General features: G+C 34.9%; 1 long non-coding RNA gene across 1 annotated transcript in view; it reads right to left on the bottom strand.

The window, feature by feature from the left end:
* The window catches only part of LOC137630098 (uncharacterized), a 329,268-nt gene that overhangs the window by 121,959 nt on the left and 184,809 nt on the right, over positions 1-22,500 (bottom strand). Inside the window, exon 3 of the long non-coding RNA XR_011041649.1 lies at positions 13,182-13,252. This is a non-coding gene — a long non-coding RNA (uncharacterized lncRNA). The remainder of the gene's footprint in view (positions 1-13,181; positions 13,253-22,500) is intronic.

The raw sequence follows: 22,500 nt of genomic DNA, 5'->3' as shown, positions 1-22,500 counted from the left end.
TTCCAAATCTTTCGTTTATTCATTTGTAAACAGTTAAGCTACTTTTATATCTTTATTTTCTCCGTCTCCGCATATTCTCTTTTCTTTCTTAATCTTGGTAATATTGTATGCTTAATATTTATCTATTTTATACCTTAAACTCCCACTTAATTGTGTAGCTAATTTATTACCATCATTATTACTTGCCAGACTACAACTTTAGCCCATATCTCAGGGTAAAAGAGACTTTTGCCAATGGTAAACTACTCGTATGACAGATGGACACTCCGAAATCCACCCAATGTTCTCTAGTCTTGGGTTAGTGTTCTAATTTTCTCTATATTCTCCCTTCCTCTTTTTAGTCGACCAATTTGTTAAGTAGACTAATTAATTACACAGGCCAAGGAATCCCAAATGTTTATCAAAAGGTTTCCTTTTCCCAAATGTAATCTTTATCTTTAGTTAGGGACTCCATTTTCAAAACCATTAATACTCTCCTTCCGCCTGTATATGGACATACTCCCATTGTTAACGCTGTCATTTTGTTATTTCTTTACTATGGTTCATTTTTTACATCTCTTATCTTTATATTTGGATGCTTTCCTGGTGGGGTCCTTGCGCTTGTAGCATTCTGTTCTTTTTTAAACTAGGGTTACAGCTTAGCTTGTAATTTGAGTTTAATGACTGACACTGGCCATTCTCAAGCAATTACTGTGTATTTCTTTTTCCTTTGATTTAGTCTATATGGGAATTTACTTTTGATCATAAGTATATAGGGTCAGTCTCTAAAGTATTATCCTGCTTACTAGGGCAATGCCAGACTCTTGCCTCTGTCATTCATGAGCGGCCTTTAAACATTTAAACCTATTAAAGTTGGATTCATTTTAGACAAATTATTTCTTTCGATGTGTTTCATTCCCAAGTATAATCTTTATGAACAAATCTTTTTTAATTCTAATACGAAAAGGGATTTTATTTTGAGAGTTTCCTTCCCTATAAAGGTGACTACTTTTGTCATATGCAGAAGCATTTTTTAAATTCCTACGATACTAATGAAGTGTACTGTGCGTTATACTAAATAAATGTACATACATTCCTTATAAGGTATTTTAATTACGAATAAATATAAATTCTAGGAATCGCATTCTTATTTTGAATTCATTTGGAGTATTCATCTTCCACATCATCTCATAACCGACATTTAACACCAGTTTGAATTCCAGGGCTGAAGATGGATTTGAAATAAAACTTTTATCCAGGAACAGGTGTGTAAATATTACTCTTATCCAGAGAAGGGTGTGAAAATATTACTCTTATTGATTACTAGTATTTACGGATCAGCACAAGTGCGAGCGAGAAATTAATGATATATGCCTAATTATATAAATAAATTGCTTGCCCGATATCATCAGTAAACCATGATTTAGAAAATAAATTGAAACGGAAAATAGAGATAAGGAAAAAATTCGAACATTTAAACCTCCTACAAACTAATTACGAAATGATATTGCCAAAATTAGTGTAAGTGACCTCGTTTAAGTGACCTTTAAAGAAAAAAAGTAGAAGAGAGGCGATAATAAATAAAGAATATTCGGACTTTCGTATTTGGGTTATATACACAAGAAAGGAAATGCTGCGATGACAAATAATATTCATGTTTTATTCAGAGGGAGATGTGAGAGGACTATCATTCTAGGAAGGGTGTGGAGTGGAGTTTATTACACAAGACATGAAAGAAAAACTGATAACAGAAAATTGATTTATCAAAAAATCTTTTGGCTCTGAAGCTATGTACACAAGTGCACATGCGTACAAAGGACATAGAGAGAGAGAGAGAGAGAGAGAGAGAGAGAGAGAGAGAGAGAGAGGAGAGAGAGAGAGAGAGAGAGAGATTCAGTTCTTGTTTGTACCAGAGGTGAATTCATCAAATATCCAGCTGATAAAACCTTCATAGGAAACCTGAAGTGCCAGAGTGTATATTTAAGACACCCTAATCCCCTAATTATCCGGATGTTCTCAAGATCGTGAATTCTGAAGGCCCATCAATATGAAAATTGCGTGACAACTTGAAGCGACCATCATAGGCATAAGAAAAAAAAAAGGTATTACAAAATATACAATTTCCTTCCAATCTTTTATTTTCCTATAGACCTTTACCGTAAAGAATGCGACGTTGATGGACTCCCGGGAAACCCAGACATCTTTTTCTAACCAAAAAAAAAGGGGGTGAAAATATATGGATAAAAAAAAATCAAAGAAAAAAGAAGAAATCCAGGAATAGAGACGTCGAGAATGGGGAAAAGATTTACAGGATCTATCGGAGTGGACACCCATCGACTCCGGGATAGAAAACCGAAATTTACACAAGACACTAAGTGTGAGGAGTGTATGGAAGGGCCGAGGGAAAAACGAAGTTGGGGTGTGGGGTACCTAGGACTATTTTGTTTTCTCAATAATTCTTGTGCTGGAGATCAGTGAAATTTCTCTTCTAGGTCTTTTTTATATTTAAATTCTTTTATCTATCTATTTTTTTGCATTAAATCTCTCTCTCTCTCTCTCTCTCTCTCTCTCTCTCTCTCTCTCTCTCTCTCTCTCTCTCTCTCTCTTTTTACATATATATTTGATTTTTATCTGATTACCGACTAAAAGGAAATTTGTTTATCCTTTTCATGGTTACTCTTTCGACTTTCCAGTCGACTCTCGTCTAATTTTTGAAGTAATATATATATATATATATATATATATATATATATATATATATATATATATATATATATATATATATATATGTATATATATATATGTATATATATATATATATATATATATATATATATATATATACATATATATACATATATATACATATATATATATATATATATATATATATATATATATATATATATATATGTATATATAGACTATCGTTAAAAGGTAACTCATGAAGGGCAGTGGCCTTGAAGACTGACCATATATACATTATGTTCAGCGATCAAGTTAAGATCAGGGAGAGCCAGGCAGTGGCTGCTGATGACTCAGCAGGTAGACTTGTAGGCTCCCGAAAAGCCTTCATCCTTAGCTCACAACGAGGGTGGTTGGTTTTAAAGACACTACAAAAAACTATCAAGTTTGAAAGGGTCTCGAACCCAGGTCCTGTAGATCGCAAGGCAGAGACGATTCCAATAAGCTACCACATAATCTGTGGGTAATATAGAGTATATTTCCTTTTTTTAACTGTTTTATTTCTAATTTGACATGATTATTTGCGTAGAGATTTTTTGTAGTCGATTCACGTTAAAGAATATCATTATTAGCAATTGCACGCATTGGCAAGTCACCAAGAGACCGACTACAAATAATATATCAGTACTCATTGAAAGCCGAAGTTTAACCAAAAAAAGTTCCATCCAAAATTCACAATGTTCATCCGAGAGATTTCTACAATATAAGTTACTGATGCAGAATAGATATTAAGTGGGACATCTAACACAACCATGCACATAAGAAAAATAGGCAAAAAGTTACTCGTTTCCTAGTGAAAATCTGTACGAAAACTAAATCGCTGACGTCAGCAGTGATTCTGATCTATAGAGTAATGAAACCAAGTGAATCAGCATAGTGGCAGGATTTCATATTTTCAATCATTTAATGAGTAGAAACTGATCGATAAGATATTATATCCTTTACAAGAACGATCCTTGGTGTGAAATCTGTGAGTGTTAAGATTATTTACGGCACTGAATATAAATCATATTTTGTTCAATTGAAGAAACGTAATGCCGTTTCGTCAGGGTATAATCCGCTACAATTACTCATCTGGAAACTCTAACACTAAGAAATATTGTTTAAACTGAGCAGATTAGTAGGAAATTTATGAAGTAACATTAGATGCTCGTATGAGAAAGCACTAAAGTCATCAAAACAAATAGAAAAAAGTTTATAGAGCAAATATTGTTTCCTTTACATAGAAGGTTAATTAAGCGCAAGGATTCTCTCTCTCTCTCTCTCTCTCTCTCTCTCTCTCTCTCTCTCTCTCTCTCTCTCTCTCTCTCTCTCACACACACATACTGTACATACACAGTTTGTTAAGTTCTTGGCTTAATGCTGAAACAAAAGAAAATTAGATCAGATTCTTTCTAATTTACATCAAATTTATATAATAATAATAATAATAATAATAATAATAATAATAATAATAATAATAATAATAATAATAATAATAATAATAATAATAATAATAATAATATATAAAGAATAAAAAACTTCGTATCGAACCTGAGTAATTACTAAGTAAAATAATGACAAATCTGCGGGATGCGAACATGTACATTATCCACTAGATAATGGTAAATACCGGCCAACTAAAGATATTTGACCCAGTAATAATACAATGCAATATCATCTTAATGATATTCCCTGCCATTTATAATCAACCATCATGAGTATTAGTGTGCGAGTCTAAGCAAAATCCATTGTGAATATATTTCGGTTACTAAACTGAAAAGTTATACAACAATACTTTTGCATCTTATAATCTTATCATGGAATTGCAATTAACTTTCCTGTGATATTAAAACCGCCAAAGCTTATTATGTAATCTCTACTTAACTTTTACGTAATTTTACTCCACAAATGAGACCCAAAATATCAAAATCTCTTTGATAACCTTTAAAAAATGATATGGCAGCTTGAGAAAAATATGCATTATCAAAACAAAGCAATTCACAACTTCCAAATCTTATAAAAAAAATTTACAAAGATGATAAAAATTTTCATAAATAAAAAAAAAACACAAACAAAACTGTAAAAAACATTGCACAACCACCTGGAATTTGATAAAAACCATTTCTTGAAATGATAAAAATGTTCATGCAAATATTTCCCAAGATGGTTACGGGAATTTTTGGCCACTTCAAGAGGCATCTCGGGACATATTAGGCTTCATTTTAGATGATTTGAAAAGGGACTTGATGGGCCTTCGGTTCGACACACTTTGGCCTCAAGTTCCAAAGCATTTTCGCAAGAACCTTAAAAGGATTTTACAACCCACCCTCCCTCCCCAGACCATACCTACAGGGGGCCCCTTTCATGCATTCGATTAGGCGAAGCTTAAAGTTGCAAATGGAAGATTCTTTCACTCAAGTTTATTTCATTCGAGAAAAACGAAAGTAACATTCAATTTCAGACGCATGAACAAGTATGTTACAAATATTTCTATAAAGACTGCTGGTTGAATTTTTACCTAAAGATATTATTATTAGGTATTACAAAAACAAATAACATAAATAAATACATAAATATATTTCATTAGTCACTTCTACATTGTCATTTCAACTGCTTAACCGAAGATGAACCTACCCTAATACATTAAAACTTCATGGTAACTTTTTGCAGTTATGCATAACATTTATCAGCGATACGTCTAGCCCCATCACGAGGCCTTTCATCAACTTGAACTACTAGCACTTCAGAATCATAAACTTTATCAAATGATTATTATTGTCATTATTATTACTAAGCTACAACCCTAGTTGTAAATGTAGGATGCTATAAGCCAAAGAGCTCCAAAAGGAAAAATAGCCCAGTGAGGAACTGAAATCAGGAAGCAGGTAGAATAGTGTGCCCGAGTGTACCCTCAGGCAAGAGAACTCTAACCCAAGACAGTGGAACACCAAGGTACACAAGACTAGAGAACAATGGTTTGATTTTGGAGTATCCTTTTCCTAGAAGAGCTGCTTACCGTAACTAAGAAATCTTTTCCACCCTTACCAAGTACAAAGTACTGTAGCCACTAAACAATTACAGTACAGTTGATAACACTTTGAGTGAAGAATTTTTCGGTTATCTTAGTGTTGTCAGTTGTTTGAGGAAAGAGAAGAATGTGTAAATAATAGCCAGATTATTCACTGTATGTCTAGGGAAAGGAAAAATTAGCAAATAGTAGAAAAAGATACAATTTTGTACTATCTGGCCAGTCAAAGGACCTAATAGGCTAACTCCCTAGAGGTAGTATCTCTACGGGTAGCTGGGGCCTTGGCCAACGCACTACCTACTTTTGTCTCTTCTTTCCATAAGACCTAACTACTAAATTCTTTGATAAACTTTTCATCTTCCTTATCATTATCCTCATCATCATCATCATTATCACTTATAACTACTCCACTACATGAGAATGAGACGACATGTCATTCCACTCACGTTTGTTTATTGTCTTTCTATGACACTATATGCCTGCAAATTTTTCTTAGTTTATCAATCCATCGTCTTCTCTTCCTTTCCCCGCTTCTTCTGCAATCTCTAGCGACACATTCTGTTATTCTTAATGTCATCTACTATCTGTCATTCTCATTATAATTCATGTCCTGCCCATGTCGCTTGCTCTTGTATCCATGTTGCTCTTTTTCTGTCTCTTAGTATTATTCCCATCATTATTCTTTCCTTAACTTTTTGAGTTATACCTAGCTATGTTTTAAGGCTTTAGTAAGGCCCCAGGTTCTGATGCATAAAGTAATACTGGTATGACCATCTCATTAAATACTTTTTTTTCGAGATAATTTTCATAATCTCATTTTGTTTACCAAAAGTTCTCCATCCCATGCTTATGCTTTGTTTTAATTTCCATCCCGTGTCCTTGGGAAGTACTTACTGTCTACCCTAAGTATGTATATTCATTAACAATCTCTAGAGGTTCGTCCAGAACCCTTATTTGTTGTCTCTCCAAATTTGCAATGAACATTATCTCAGTTTTACTCATATCCACTTTCAGTTCTACATTTCTGCTTTGTCTTTTCAAATCCTCTATGATTCTCCTCATGATTCACTAAACACAACTATGTCATATGCAAATCTTAAGTTGTTAAAGTTGTACCTCAGGTATTTCTAACATGCTCGTACACTGTAACGGTTTTGTTTTTTATCTTATCACTCGCTTTCCTTGCAACCTATCAACCATCCACTTGCAGCAAAGAAATGTTCTAACAGTTGTCAGTGACCAAAAAAACGTGTAAGTAGGATATCTCTTGTGGCAGTGGCCTCCCCTATCACTAATCTTTTATATTTAAAGGATACAGGTATGGGCATGTGATTTTTGGTGCACACAGGTGCTTGCCATTCTCTTCTGCCATGGCCACTCGCCAGGAGACGCCGTAGTCTGGCTAAATCTGCCGCCGTCTGCCTGGTGTCTGGCAATGTATCTGCGATACCCACCTACAGTTACAAGAGCCTCACATTATCATTTGGAAGTGATAAAAATGTCACTGGAAGTATTTCGTTGCCGACGTGACATTGCCAATCCTCGGCGCGGATTTCCTCTCCCATTACCACCACCTGATTAATAGCGCTCATCAATGGCTAGTCATCACACACTCTTACACATCACATCTCTTCAAGCAGCCCCCTCCATCCTTGCTCGCCACATCAGCACACCCATTGATTCCTATACCCCCCACCTCACGTCGTACCCAAAAGTCTTCCATCCATAGCTTCACCAAACGCCCACAGTTCTCACCAAACACGGTATTTATCACCATATCATGATGACAGGGGCCCAGTATTCACCGGATGCAGGCGTCTGGCACCATATCATTTAGCAACCGCCAAACAAATGTTCGCCGAAATGGGCCTTTGCCAGAAGACCTCAAGCCCATGGTCATCACCATTACACATCGTCCTGATGAAAGATGGCTCCTTGAATCCATGTGTGGATTACAGGTGTTTGAATATGTAGACAGGACCAGATAACTAGCCCCTCCCAAATATCACTGAAGCTATCCCAAAGACGGCCACCACCACCCCCTTCAGTACAAACACCTTCAATTACTCCTGTTTTGGCCTTCGTAATGATGGGGCCACTTTTCAATGTCTCATGGATGGCATCTCAAGGGACCTTCCATTCTGTGTATGTTACGTGAACAGCATACTTGCATTTTCTTCCTCCAAAGAAGAACACCTCTGTCACCTACATATCATGCACATCCGCACAGAATGGCCTCGTAGTCTGGTACAACAAGTGTACCTTTGGCGCCACCCCCTCCCTGAGAAGGTAGCAGCTGTTCAGAACTTCCATATGACCTCAACCCTCAAAACACTGTAAGAATTCTAGGGCATGATCAACTATTATCAAAGTTTCCTGCCGGCCAATGTCGCTACTCTTAGCCCCCTCTAGGTCTCCTTCAAGGGAAAGCTAAAAGATCTGACGTGGGGTCCCCTTCGAGAAGCTGCCTTCAGCAGTGCAAAGAATGCCCTATCAATCGATGCAGTTCTTACTTTTCCTATGGCATATGCACCTCTCCTGCTCTCCACCAATGCCAGCAACATCGCAATTTGTGCAGTACTCGAGCAGGGAGTCAATGGCTCATCCCCCCCTCTCCCATTGACCTTCTTCATTAGAAAACTGTTCAAGGCAGAATCCAGCCACTCGACCTTCAACCCAAAACTGCTGGTGGTGCACTTGGGTGTCAGTCATTTTCTCCACTTCTTGGAAGCGTATGCCATTCGTTATTTGCACAGACCTCATGCCTTTGGTTCAAGCCTTCACTCAACAGTCCGATGCCTGGTCCGCCTGTCAACACCAACATCTCTCTGACGTGGCTGAATATAAATGCACCCTTCGAGTCCCTGGGAAAATGAATCCCATTGGCAATGCCCTATCAAGATACACATTGGCTGCTATGATAATGTCTTGGCAGAAGCCCAACAAAAAGATCCAGAGTACCAAGCATGTAAGACATCTTGCCCATCCCTCCAATGGGAAGACATCCCTCTTGACGACTCCAACATCAACCTCCTCTGCGACAACAGTACTGGTAAACCTAGACCATGGATACCTGCTCCCATGCGCTGACAGGTGTTTGATTACATTCATAGCCTTTCACATCCCTCATGCTAATCTACAGCACAACTACTGAAGACAAAGTTCATTTGGCATGGCACTACTAAGGATACTAAAGATTGGATCCACGCCTGTACATCATGCCAAACTTCAAAAGTAAATCAACACAAGATTCAGTATTGGGCTCCTTTCCTCAACTTCAGCGTCGCTTTTCCCACATCACGTCGACGTAGTAGGTCCCCGTAGGTCCCCTTCTTACATCAAAAGGACATCTTTACCTGTTTCGTGTCACTGACTGCTACACTTGTTAGCCTGAAGCCATTCCCATGGAAACTGCAACATCTGCCTCATGTGCATCTGCTTTAATCTCAGAATGGATAGCAAGACTTCTGAGAGGGGTACTACTTTCACCTCCCAATTGTAAACATCATTAGTGAATCTTCTGGGATTCACTCTACATCAGATACCCGTCTACAACCCTGCTGCTATTGCAATGGTTGAATGTTTTCATCACACCCTCAAACAGCTTTGATGTCCCACTGCAAGGACTCCTTGGACTAAAGGCCCTTGTAAAGACTCCCTGGATGTCTTGGCGGCTGAAATAGTATATGGCGACCCGTTGGTTGTGCCTACCCAATTTTTTTCCGTCTGCAACAACCTCCGACAATCTACAGCGCCTGTGTCACATTATGGGAAAATTTACCCCCCAGCTTATAAGCCCCTAGCTAAGCAACACATAGACAGATCTGCACTCAGAGATGCATGTTTTCCTGTGCAATGACAATAGCAACCCACAGCTGACGACCCCTTACATGGGCCCTTTCCTCGTGATCCATCGTACACCGAAGGCTTTCTGCATCAACATTCGTGGCAAAGAAGAATGTGTTTCCATTGATTGCCTAAAACCTGCATATCTCCTGCCAGATAACCCATGTACAGTAAGCCTCTCAAAAGTAGGGTGCCCTATTTTACATGTTATGTCATTTCTAGTCGGGGAACCATGTACCGCACATGGATCATATACGCTCATACACTAACGTTTTTGTTTTTTTTATCTTATTACTCGCTCTTCTGTGCACTGTTAGTAAACCAACTCCTATGAACTTGATAACTCATGTCTAGTTTTTTTTATAATTTTTGTGACATTCTTGCTCGCAAGACCTGGTATTTATGCTCGATGCCTGTTCAATAAAGTTTACTGGCATTCCCCTTGCCTCTCGGTTAAAACCTAACTACTCGCTCGGACAAGATATTCTCCATTAATATCAATTCCTACATTTTCCTAATCTAAAGTCTTAAAAATTTCTTCTAAGCATGCTGTGAATAATCTAGAAGAGATGGAGTTTCCCTGTCTAACTCCTTTCTTAATGGAAATTATCTCACTATCTTTGCAGCACTTTCCATATAGATATCTTCAAATGATCTAACATAAGATTCATCTATTCCTTGTCTTTGAAGGGCTTTCATCACTACTGAAGTTTCGACAAAATCAAAAACTTTCTCATAGTCTATAAAAAAAAACATAGTGATTTCTCATACTCTGTCGATTTTTCCATTAGCTGGTTAATTACACAGATGTGGTCAGTTAAGCACCTACTTCAAAAGCCTGCCTTTTCTCTTAGTTGATTAAAGCCTAGCTGTCTTTCTATTCGGCCTAATATGATGGTTGTAAATATTTTATAAATACCTGAGATTAAACTTATATTTAACACTAACAAATTCAACGGTGCGTGTAAATAACCATAATAACGTATTAACTATTAAATTTCCATAATTCTGATTTAACTTTTCACGGGAAGCATAAAGGAATAAGAGAAGTAGCTCCCCATTTCCTTATGCGATTAGAAACATGTACGGTAAAACGGCCGTAGTTATAATAAACCGCCTACTGCAAAAAGGTGATAGAGATAAAAACAAGAAAAACAAAATTCATAACACAATAACTGGGATCAACGAAAGGCGTGCTGGATAAAAATAAATAGGACTTCGCATTCATTTGTTTGGCTGAAAACCAGGGTATTTCAGATTAAATACTCCAGGAGCAAGTATACCTAATCTCCTTTGTGATCAAAGGGCCCTGGGCTCTAAACTAACATGATCCCAGCCAACCGTATTTTTTTTCACATTTCCTGTTTGCAGGAATTACGGGTTTCACTTGGAAAGATTGGATCCCACACATAGTTAGCATAGACCAAACAGGATGCACTGAACCCATGGTCACCAAACATTCATCAATTACGATGGCTAAGTCATGTGATCCGTATGCCTGAAGAATGACTTTGAAACCAAATTTTATATGTACAACTAGGAAATTGTAACCAAATAAGTGACAGACCTATGAAAGGATAAAGACCAAGCCACGTCACTTTTAACGAAATGTAAAATTTCACAATTAGACTTGGAATTACTTGATAGCAACCATGTGGTCTGGAGAACAGGAGTTAACAAAGGGGTCATTGCCCTGGAGCAGGGTCAAACGGCACATTTCAATTTGAAAAGGCAGCAGCGACATGCCGGAAAAATCAGCGAAGCACCGAATCCTCACTTAACACGTCTGATATGAGGCTTGGTAAGCAAGTCTAGACTTGGCTTCACGAGTCATATCAATGCACACAAACGACGGAAGTTTCCATTCTAATTTTAACATCTAGTGGGGTACTTTGAATGTCATCATCGGTTGCAATGGCCTGCTATTAAATTAAATTAAATTAAACTATATTCCAGTAACAATGGGTCGAGTCTTTTCTAAGAGAAGCAATTACTGCAGATTTTAAGAACTGATTGCTATCTTACGGGAAACGCGATCTTTTGGGAAAATTCACTAACATTGTTCCCCAATCTATAAAGAATCAAAGCTTAGGATGCAAAGGAGATTTGTAAATAGTCTCCACTCTGCCCAACTAACAATAGACAAACAAAAACTACTTAGATTGTAATAGCATCACTTCTTTGTGTCCCCGTACATTAGAACATAATCATAATAGTGCGATTTCTACTCTTATATAAATATAATTCCGTTAATAATAATAGTTTAAACATGATTTAATCTACTAGTGAAATTCATCAATAGGACTTTATTGTAAGTACGGTAAAATATATACAAATAACAGTACGCAAAAATGTTAAAAAGGGACAAAAACAAAATAAGTTTCGAAGCTAGTAATAAAAAAAAAAAAACTATGAGGTTAGATTAAGAATAGTGCGTGCTCTGTTAGTATGAGAAATTAGTTAAAATGTTCAAAGGATAACGGGACTGTACCCAATGTATTCAGGATCCTAAACACACAATACTGTGCCAAATTCTGCCGAGCAGTTGCCTCTGACACTACAATGGATCCGGATACTCACAACAGTTTCGAAAGCTCATTTGCATTTCAGCTGACATATCTCCAAAACGTTCATTTTGCAATGTACTTATAAGCACAATAGCGAAGTTTCTCTCATTTTAGTTAAGTGTGATTAGAAAGTTGAATTATTTTCCTCTATTTAACTATTATAGTTTTCGAACATACTTTTTTGGGGGGGGGCTAGCAGTTACCGAGTAATGGGCGCCCTTTGGACTCGCAAATAGAAAATAAATCGTGTAAATCTTTTCATTTAGTATTTGCTTTTCTTCTGCACGTGATGTTTATTAGTGAAGCAAACTAACAACAATTTCACCGTTTCTTCTACTATTAATAACATTATTATCATCAATATTGTCAATTTCCATCGTTATCAGATAACTTACTTCTCATCTAAACGACCATTCCATTAAAATTTCAATTATGACAATTTTTCAATCTTCAGCAAAAAATTACGAATTCCTAACTAACTTGGCCTTCGAAAAATTCGACTCAAATTGAAATCTTCCACCTTTTGGAGAAAAAAAATTATCCATTTTAAAGGAAAAACACAAATCAATAATTGAAGATATCCGAAAGAGCCAGGTGTCAAGCCTTTCATTTCCTCTAAGGTTCTAAGAACAGGAAATGAATGTTAGAAGGTACCAGTATAGTATATGTGTGCATTGCACACAAGCACGTATAACTGCTTTATTTTGAAATTACCCAGCTATAGATCGCTACAATCAGAATCCATTCAGTGTGAATTTATTGATTAAACAACGCACTTACATAACTTGTCTTTGGAAGATGGGAATGACTGAAGACATGTCAAATAATTATAAGAGGTTGTAGCAAGACAACGGTACCAAAATGAACAGATCAACGCACATTATTTGTAGAAATGCAGAAAAATTAATATAACGAATGATAATAAAATTAAATAAAAGCTGAGTCCCTTATTGTTTAAAAGTTTAGATTACTGAAAAAAACAAGTTCTTCTATACGCATAATACATTTCAAAAGTATTTTAATACGGCGCTTACCTTAGTCAATGCGCGACCCAGTAGCCAAATGTGATGCTTTTTTTTTTTCTCTCACGCACACAAACAATCACCTGGAAGAAAAAAAAATGTTACTCTACGCCATTATGGTCTAATAATGTATGACTGCATCTACATCCTTTACATAAACAGCTTTCTACGGATTTTTCCCCTTCGCATAAATGTACAGCAATTATCTTCAAATTATTATAACGACGATTCCAACATATGGCGGAAAGATTAAATATTGTAGCCTACAGGAAGTGGAGTCATTCAAATGCAAATATAAATGAATTAAAAGAAAACGCAAACAAGAGGCAACTGATTGTAGGAATGAAAAAGCATCATGTTTTCCAGTAATGAAAATCCCATTCGGTGATAATCATCTTCGCATTTCCCCCTAATGAATTTGAGTAAAAAGGAAATTTCTTGTTTTCTTTAAATTTTCCATTTACTTTTGGATTCCAAAGAAAAGTGATATACCAGATGATAAGTAAAGATGATTCTGGCCCTAATATAAGAAAGACATTAAAGATATCATGATGTGTAACTCCCAATATTGGTTTCAAGACCAGGAGTAAATCGGATACGGAGAACCCCATGTCCATTTCCAGCCTCGGCACCTAGGAAAAATGAACAAGAATATTATGATGATGCAAGAAGGAAACAAAAGTCATGCCAGTTAAGAGAGACATGTTTGTCCAAAGAAATCAGACGCAGGAAACGAACACGAAAGCTTAATAATAAAGGGAAAAAAGTGCCTGAACTGTGTAATCCTAGAATGCGTTACAGATAAAACAGGAGATTAATACATTTCCCAAAACTGGATTACTTCATACTTTTATTGAACAGATGATACAAACAAATTAGCGCATAGAAAAAAACACATGTATCCTTTTCATACACCAATACATGACCCTCCATCGTAATGCTATGACACAAATAAAAATAAAGTTTGGTTAGGGTATGAAAGATTTTGGAGACATATTGAAAACAGAAACAGAGGAAATACTAAATGTATGATTTTAATAACTGACGGTATGAGGCATAATTAGAGAGAGAATATATGCATTTCATTTCATTAATGTTCAAATAATATCGCCATACTTAAAGGAATAAAAAACCTTCTTCCTTGCATTACTTCATTATTTGTTAAATTTAACATATACTGTAGTTTTCAACCTTGAACCATTTACAGTTAACAGCGTTCTATAAAAATTACAGTAATATTATGTTTTCTTCATTTATTCCATTATACAGTTCAGCTTCATTCATTTCGGTTTTATCCATTTTTTCTCTTCCCAATGGCCCTCTTAATCTACTGTGAACAAATCGTATATATTCTAAAGAAAATGTAAATACACGACTCGAATAGCGGGGAAACCGAACGCAACCGGATACTACATTTGTAATCTTCTCAGGGCTCAATACGCCGGAAATCCTCTCAAAGGATCTCTGAAATCCTTGAAACGAAATCTATTCACATCGGGGTTTGCATACTCATTATCTCTCCGGCATCACTACCGACGCCTGCATTGAACACGGACTGGACACCTAAAATACTGAAGCCTTTGATATCGTTCAAAATTAAATGTATAATGAGAGATTCTATTAATAAAACCAAAATTGACGTATATATATATATATATATATATATATATATATATATATATATATATATATATATATATATATATATGTATATGTATATATACATATATATGTATATATATACGTATATATATATGTATATATACATATATATTTGCATATTTATACATATACTGTATATATATATATATATATATATATATATATATATATATATATATATATATATATATATACATATACACACACACACACACACACATATATATATATATATATATATATATATATATATATATATATATATATATATATATATATATATATATATAAGAAGCTTTTAAATGTAATAAAAGGTATACGGGAAGTTGGATAAATGTTAATAGTAACATTAAAAGTGGATTCACATTATATGATTGAATGAAGGATTTTGTAACTAAATATCCTATACTCATTACTCATGTATAAACGTAAGTAAGAATTAGTGCAAACACTAAATAAAAGATCAAAGAGAAAGAACTTAATAAACAGCAATTTTATGGGAAGATATGACAAAATGTAGAATACGAAAGAATACCCACATACAAAAAACAGATGAAGCTTGAAGAACTATTAAATTAAAATCGGAGACAAGAAACTACAATTAGTTTAAAATTCATATTTATATATATATATATATATCTATATATATATATAGATATATATATAAATATATATATACATATACTGTATGTATATATATATATATATATATATATATATATGTATGTATGTATGTATATATATATATATATATATATATATATATATATATATATATATATATATATATATATATATATATATATATATATATATATATGGGTAAATGAAACATTAGAAAAAGGCTAATATGAAACAAAAGCAATTAATCATTCGTACGAAACAAAGACGAAACAGAATAAATTGCATTATTCCGACAAAGAGATTTGACCACAGCATTTTGAATGACTGGTTTCCTTACGCAGTAAGTTGGCGTTGAAAATGGAATAGTTAACGCTTATTAATAAACGTTGATAGAAAGAGAAAAGCTGGGCCAGAATAATAATAATAATAATAATAATAATAATAATAATAATAATAATAATAATAATAATAATAATAATAATAATACGATGTTAAAAAATACAGTCCTTTTTTCAGCATAATAATATATGATTACAATAAATTCACTTTTATTGTAAAGAAACTTAATTACAGTGTAAATACGGAGTTTATTCTTTCCTCTTCAATTTCCGAATAATAGCTGTAGAAAAACAACCACTAACTTCAAGGATGAAATCAGAAAAAAAGATGACACAATCGGGAAGAGAGAGAGAGAGAGAGAGAGAGAGAGAGAGAGAGAGAGAGAGAGAGAGAGAGAGAGAGAGAGAGACGTGGATGCCCCATTGTTTAAACGTCACTCATGAATTGCAGAGGCAAGGGATAGGTCAATGCCTTACAGACTACCCATATATACATATGATCAGAGCCCTAATCCCCCTCATAATCAAGCTAGGACTAGGGACAGCTAGGCAATGGCTGCTGATGACTCAGCATATAGACCTATAGACTCCCACAAACATTCTTATCTTTAGCTCACGAGAATGGTGAAGTTGCAGACATTACTGTAAACCATGTCTCGAATCTCGCACAGAAGAATGTTAAGCATGGATGTTCGCGGAAATATAACATTTTTATGAATACAAATGAAAGTTACGAACAGCCAACAGTGAATATTCATGGCCAAGAATCTACTTGAAAAAATGGGTAAATTTCAGTCAGAAAGGTAATTCCAGCCTTTAAAGATTCATTCATCCTTTTATCATAGGTTTCATGGATAAAGGATCGTGTAAAAGCAATTTCTAAAGGACTAATGTTTCTTAATGATAATATTATCATCATTACAGCAGGAATATTCAACAATTATAGAATATAAGAGCATGCCATTAGAGTTTATACCCATACTACAAGAATGACGAATAATTATAATGTTTTGTGACCACGTACTTTACATTAGGCATTAAGTAATTGCTAAAGAAAATCTATTTCGTGAACATTTTATTATAAATGACGATAGTTTTGATATTTAAAAACCACAATAGAGTCAGTTATGCAACATGAAATATATTTATGTATGTTTTTATGGTAAACCGTACTGAATTCAAAAGACTTCTCATCAGAGATTTAACATATTTAAACATTCTTCAAACTTATGGTCATGGGCTTAATAATATATGCATACGAGGAGTTCAAGTGTTCTATGTAATCATATAAAAAAGCTAATATTGCAAAAGATATCTGCATCGCGAGTCCATCACTATTTCAGCAGTTAAGAAAAGATTTCGTGTTTTCTGTAGTGTTTTTTTAGAACCAACCGAGAGAGAGAGAGAGAGAGAGAGAGAGAGAGAGAGAGAGAGAGAGAGAGAGAGAGAGAGAGAGAGAGAGAGAGAGAGAGAGAGAGAGATGCCCCTCTCTTCCTTTCATCTTTCGGCTCGCCTGCCACAGAAGTCCCCCAGAGTATATGTCGAATTCAATTGGTATCTTTAGGAGATATTTCTGATCAAAGGAGAGAGGCGATTGTCCGCCGGCTTCCGGCTGTCAAGGCATATTGAGCACACACACACATACAGTACAGCATACATTCGAGAGGATTACTCGGATGTCCTGCTCAGTTACAACGACCCCTAAGATTGGGCAGCGACGTCCTTCTGTACTGATACTACAGCCTTACTAATGGTAACTAACTTTATTATTATTATTATTATTATTATTATTATTATTATTATTATTATTATTATTATTATTATTATTATTATTATTATCAGCCAAGCTACAACCATAGTTGGAAAACCAAGATGCAACATGCCTAAGAACTCCAACAAGGAAAATAACCCTGCGAGGAGATGTAATAATGGAACAGATAGAACTATGCATGAGTGTACCCTCAAGCAAGAGAACTCTAACTCAAGACTGTAAAAGAACATGGCTATGGCTGTAGCCAAGACTAGAGAACAATGGGTTGATTTTGAAGTGTCCTTCTAGAAGAGCTACTTACCATAACTAAGTCTCTATTTTACCCTTACTACGTGGAAAGTAGCCACTGAACAATTACAGTGCAGTAGTTAACCCCTTGAGTGAAGAAGAATTTTTCACTATCTTACTGTTGTCAGGTGTACGAGGAAAGAGGAGAATGTGTATAGGATAGGACAGACTATTCGGCGTATGTGTAGGCAAAGGAAAAAGAAGTCTTAACCAGATGGGAGATCCAATGTAGTAATGTTTGACCAGTCAAAGAATCTAATAACTCTCTAGAGCAGTGGTTCCCAACCTTTTTTCTGTCATTTCCTCCTTGCACCCAGTTCAACCATCCAGATATCCCCCTTCATGCCCCGCCCAGCCCTCATGCCCACTCGCCTGCCTCAGAAATGGGCATGACACTCCAATTCTCCCCTTGAATATCATGTCAGTGAGAACAGATATGATCATATCACAATTGAATGGCTAACAACAAATTGCCGCACGTACTATGAGGAAATTTTCCGCTTGTTTTAGTTAGTAGGTAGTGTAATTATTTCCCCCCTGGAAGCTTCAAATTTCCCCCCAGGGGGAAATTCCCCCCAGGTTGGGAACCACTGCTCTAGAGGTAGGATCTCAACGGATGGCTAATGCCTCGGTCAACCTACAACCTACAATACAAGTAAGGGATGTTTCTCTCTTAATACTGTTTTGATTTCAACTAAGCACCTCACCACACTAGGATGCAAGGAACCCATCAAAGACATCATTTCTTGACCAACCAATAGTAATCATAACAGATTTTTAAGGTCAAATAACATGTTTCTATACCAAAACGCCAACAGTTTTTCAATAATTAGGTTTTTATTTACTAAAAATTTGAGATTAATTATATGGCAAACGAAGAATCTCTTATGATTTGGAATTTATGTTACTGGTGCTTTAAAACGAACAAGTATTAATGTTAGAAAGTGGGTTGAAGAAATTTATTGTTGGAGGAGCGCTTGGCTACACAGTGCCTCGACGGAAAAACAAAATGTGATGGGTCGGGATCTGAAAGCATGAACTGGAAATATTTCTAATGGCACCACATTAGTAATGCTGGTTTATTTGTATATTTCTGTAACAATGAAAAAACACATGGAAGTATTGACTTCATGATGTAAGATGCTACAACAAAGAACAGCAGAACATTTATATTATATATAAGATTAAAATATTTGGTAATTGAACAATTTTATTGGACGTGAAATATACAGTTTGCTTTTAAAGATTGTAAAAATTATAAGCTTCTGGCATTAGAGTTATTATTTTGCCACACTACTGCACACACACACACACACACATATATATATATATATGATATATATATATATATATATATATATATATATATATATATATATATATATATATATATATATATATACATATATATATATATATGTATTATATATATATATATATATATATATATATATATATATATATATATATATATATATATATATATCATATATAATGTTTATGACATCAATCTAATGTTGATATTATCAATCATTAATTTTCTTATTCAATAAACGTTTTTTTTCTTTGTGTGTGTGTGTGTGTGTGTGTGTGTGTGTGTGTGTGTGTGTGTGTGTGTGTGTGTGTGTATCTAAAAACAAGAAACGAAGCATTTTATCCTTTCTTGTCCGGTCCGAGAGTCATGATGTGCCGGTCGCTCGAATTATGAGTTGAACATGCTTACTGTTGAGCCACGAGCCTAGAGAGAGAGAGAGAGAGAGAGAGAGAGAGAGAGAGAGAGAGAGAGAGAGAGAGAGAGAGAGAGAGAGAGAGAGAGAGAGAATGGGGTGGACGGATTTCACGTACATGTTTTCGAACAAAACAGAAATAAAAAATATAATTCGTTACCCAAGTCTTATGACATTTCCAAAGCCCGCCATCCATTCACTAAAAAAATATATTGAATTTAAAAAAAAGGAGGAAAAAGATAAACTGTAATTGCAAAAGGTAGATGTTGAATCATCTCAGTAACCCAAACCAAACATGTTGAAGAAGCACTTCATTCATGATACCTGTTAATCTTTTCGAAACTTTGAGATCGCGAAATTTTAAATGATTGTGAATAAATGGGTACACGTGATACCTATTTTTATAGGCTATTATTGTCATATCCTAAAAATTATCATGACTATTTTTTTTTCCATTACAGTTGAAATAATACTATTATATATAATTATCCTTTCCCCATCATTAAATGTTTTTATTATGATTAATAACATCAATATTATTAGCAATCATTATAATTATTGTAATTCTTACTAATCATGCCAAGAAAACGTCAAGAACTACATTAAATCTTCTCTGGCCTCGTTACAACAAAAACAACGATTGTAAAAACTAGGGATGAAAGGGGGAGAAGGAGGAGGAGGAAAAAGGGGTAACGTAAATAAAATATCAATAACGTATATACATGAGGAAATGTATAAGACAACTGGTGTAAAATATATGAGGAAATTTCATAACATGGAATACATGAAAAGAGCCAAGAAGAAATTTCATGGTAAGAGAAAAAAACGGTCCTCACTTCACTCCGCATTCTCTACACTACAGGTATAAACATAATAAAACATTAAATTGCATTATAGCGCACCGTGCCGGTTGACCCTAGCCTTATAGCGCACCGTGCCGGTTGACGCCAGGTTTATTTTTCTAATGAATCATACTTTTTAAAAAACAATTTATATATAACATCACATTCTAATAACTTCTACAAACTTCTGCACTGATATAGCAGTGCATATTTAAAACAAAATGAACAAACTTTCAAATTAACATATAAGCCTCCTCTGCCTCCCAGGAAAAACCATAGATAAAAAACAAAATCTCAAGTTTTGAAAAAACTATGGAAACCTGTGGTATCCACGGCAATAATGCAGAGTAACTCAAATTTGAGTGGTGGAACCTCACTCTTGTACTACTAATAAATAATAATGATAATAATATTAATAATAAATTCGACTTGCTCGAGCTAGCGTGCGCTAGAAAGTGACCACTTACTAAATACCTCTTCAAACATTGAATACGTTTCACCCAACACTAAATTCTCATTGGCCACTGCCTACATAACAACTGAACTTAAGTAACAAGACACTTAAGATCTGCTTACATGTCGTTAGGACAATTATTTTTCGCTATACTTCGTAACGCGAAAAAATTCTAGTCCTCACTTCACTCCGCATTCTCTACACTACAGGTATTAAACATAATAAAACATTAAATTGCATTATAGCGCACCGTGCCGGTTGACCCTAGATAATACCAAAGAAAGGGAGAGAAGGAAAAAAAATGGAGAGAGAGAAATAAATGCTCCGATTGAATGATTTACACATTTAACCTCTTTTTGAAGCCTTTGACAAACATGTTTACTTGAAACAGACTACCAAACACTCATGTCTATGAAGACACCTATCATTGACGTTATCGTTTGCGATGTTTGAACTTGTAGCCACAGTTTTAACAAAAAATTATGTTTGGTTACATTACAGGAGCTTTTAAAAAACTTCTTAAAGAGAAATCGAACAAAGGACAAAATCATTCCAGCTTCCTCTGCATCAAGCAAAATACATCAAATATGGAAAAGCATTTGTGATAACTTCCGATATCAAAAACTAAACAGTATTGGTGATTTAATTTTTTTTTTTTTTTTTTTTTTTTTTTTTTTTTTTTTTCCCTGTTCAACTAAGAAATCTTCAAATTACATTAAACTTAATTCCCCAAATCTCAGATAAGAAAATTTTAATGATCTATCAAAATAATAAAGAAGTTTTTCAATATAGGAAAATATAATCCGCACGGATTCTAGACAACACCATCTTATCAAAAAGATCCTTTGTATGCACCGATCTACCAGCTTAATGTTTCACAGGTGCTTGCAAAGATTTAACAAGTGAAATTTCCGTTGGATCTATGTAACCCCTCATTTCATGCATGCACGTTATGGCATAAATAGCTTGATCACTGGAGATTACTAAAACGCCGGAATCTAATAGAAGCGTGATAAATAAAGGCAACATACAATGGCATTTCGCTTTGCTCGTGACCATTATTGTAAGCTTCTCTTTGATGAAATACAAATTTGTAGGCCTTGTCGGTGCTGCCATTCATCGATGATAGAAGATGCTCATGACAAACTGAGGTCCCCCAATTCCTGTCCAAATTAGATGCCACCGTTAAAAACGACCTGCTGGCATTTCATTGCATTCACGATCCTGGAAAGCAGATTCCAAAATAAAACAATGTACATATATACTTGTAATTTCAAAAACCTTTACCTTCTATATCAAAGTTAAATTCAGCGAAAATTTTTTTTTTTTTTTTTCCTTATCTTTGCCGTGTAATAAAACCTTTGTTACGTAAACACTCAAAGTTTAACAATAAAGTTTCCCTCGTTAATATGAACAGTCAAGAGGCAGAGGACTTTCACTCAGGAATATTCTACTTAAGAATTTTTACCTCCATTTTATTAATAACCTTTGGTATAAAGCACCAAACCTCAAGTTAAAGCATCAATTGCCTCTGTACCTGGACACCAATATTAGAGATTAAAAACCTCAACATATTCTTAAAGTAGCAAAACAGTCCTAAAGAATTAATAACTCCAAGTCCATAA

Source organism: Palaemon carinicauda, chromosome 38, assembly GCF_036898095.1.
Source record: "Palaemon carinicauda isolate YSFRI2023 chromosome 38, ASM3689809v2, whole genome shotgun sequence".
Lineage (NCBI taxonomy): Eukaryota > Metazoa > Arthropoda > Malacostraca > Decapoda > Palaemonidae > Palaemon > Palaemon carinicauda.
This window is presented reverse-complemented; position numbering and strand designations above follow the sequence as displayed.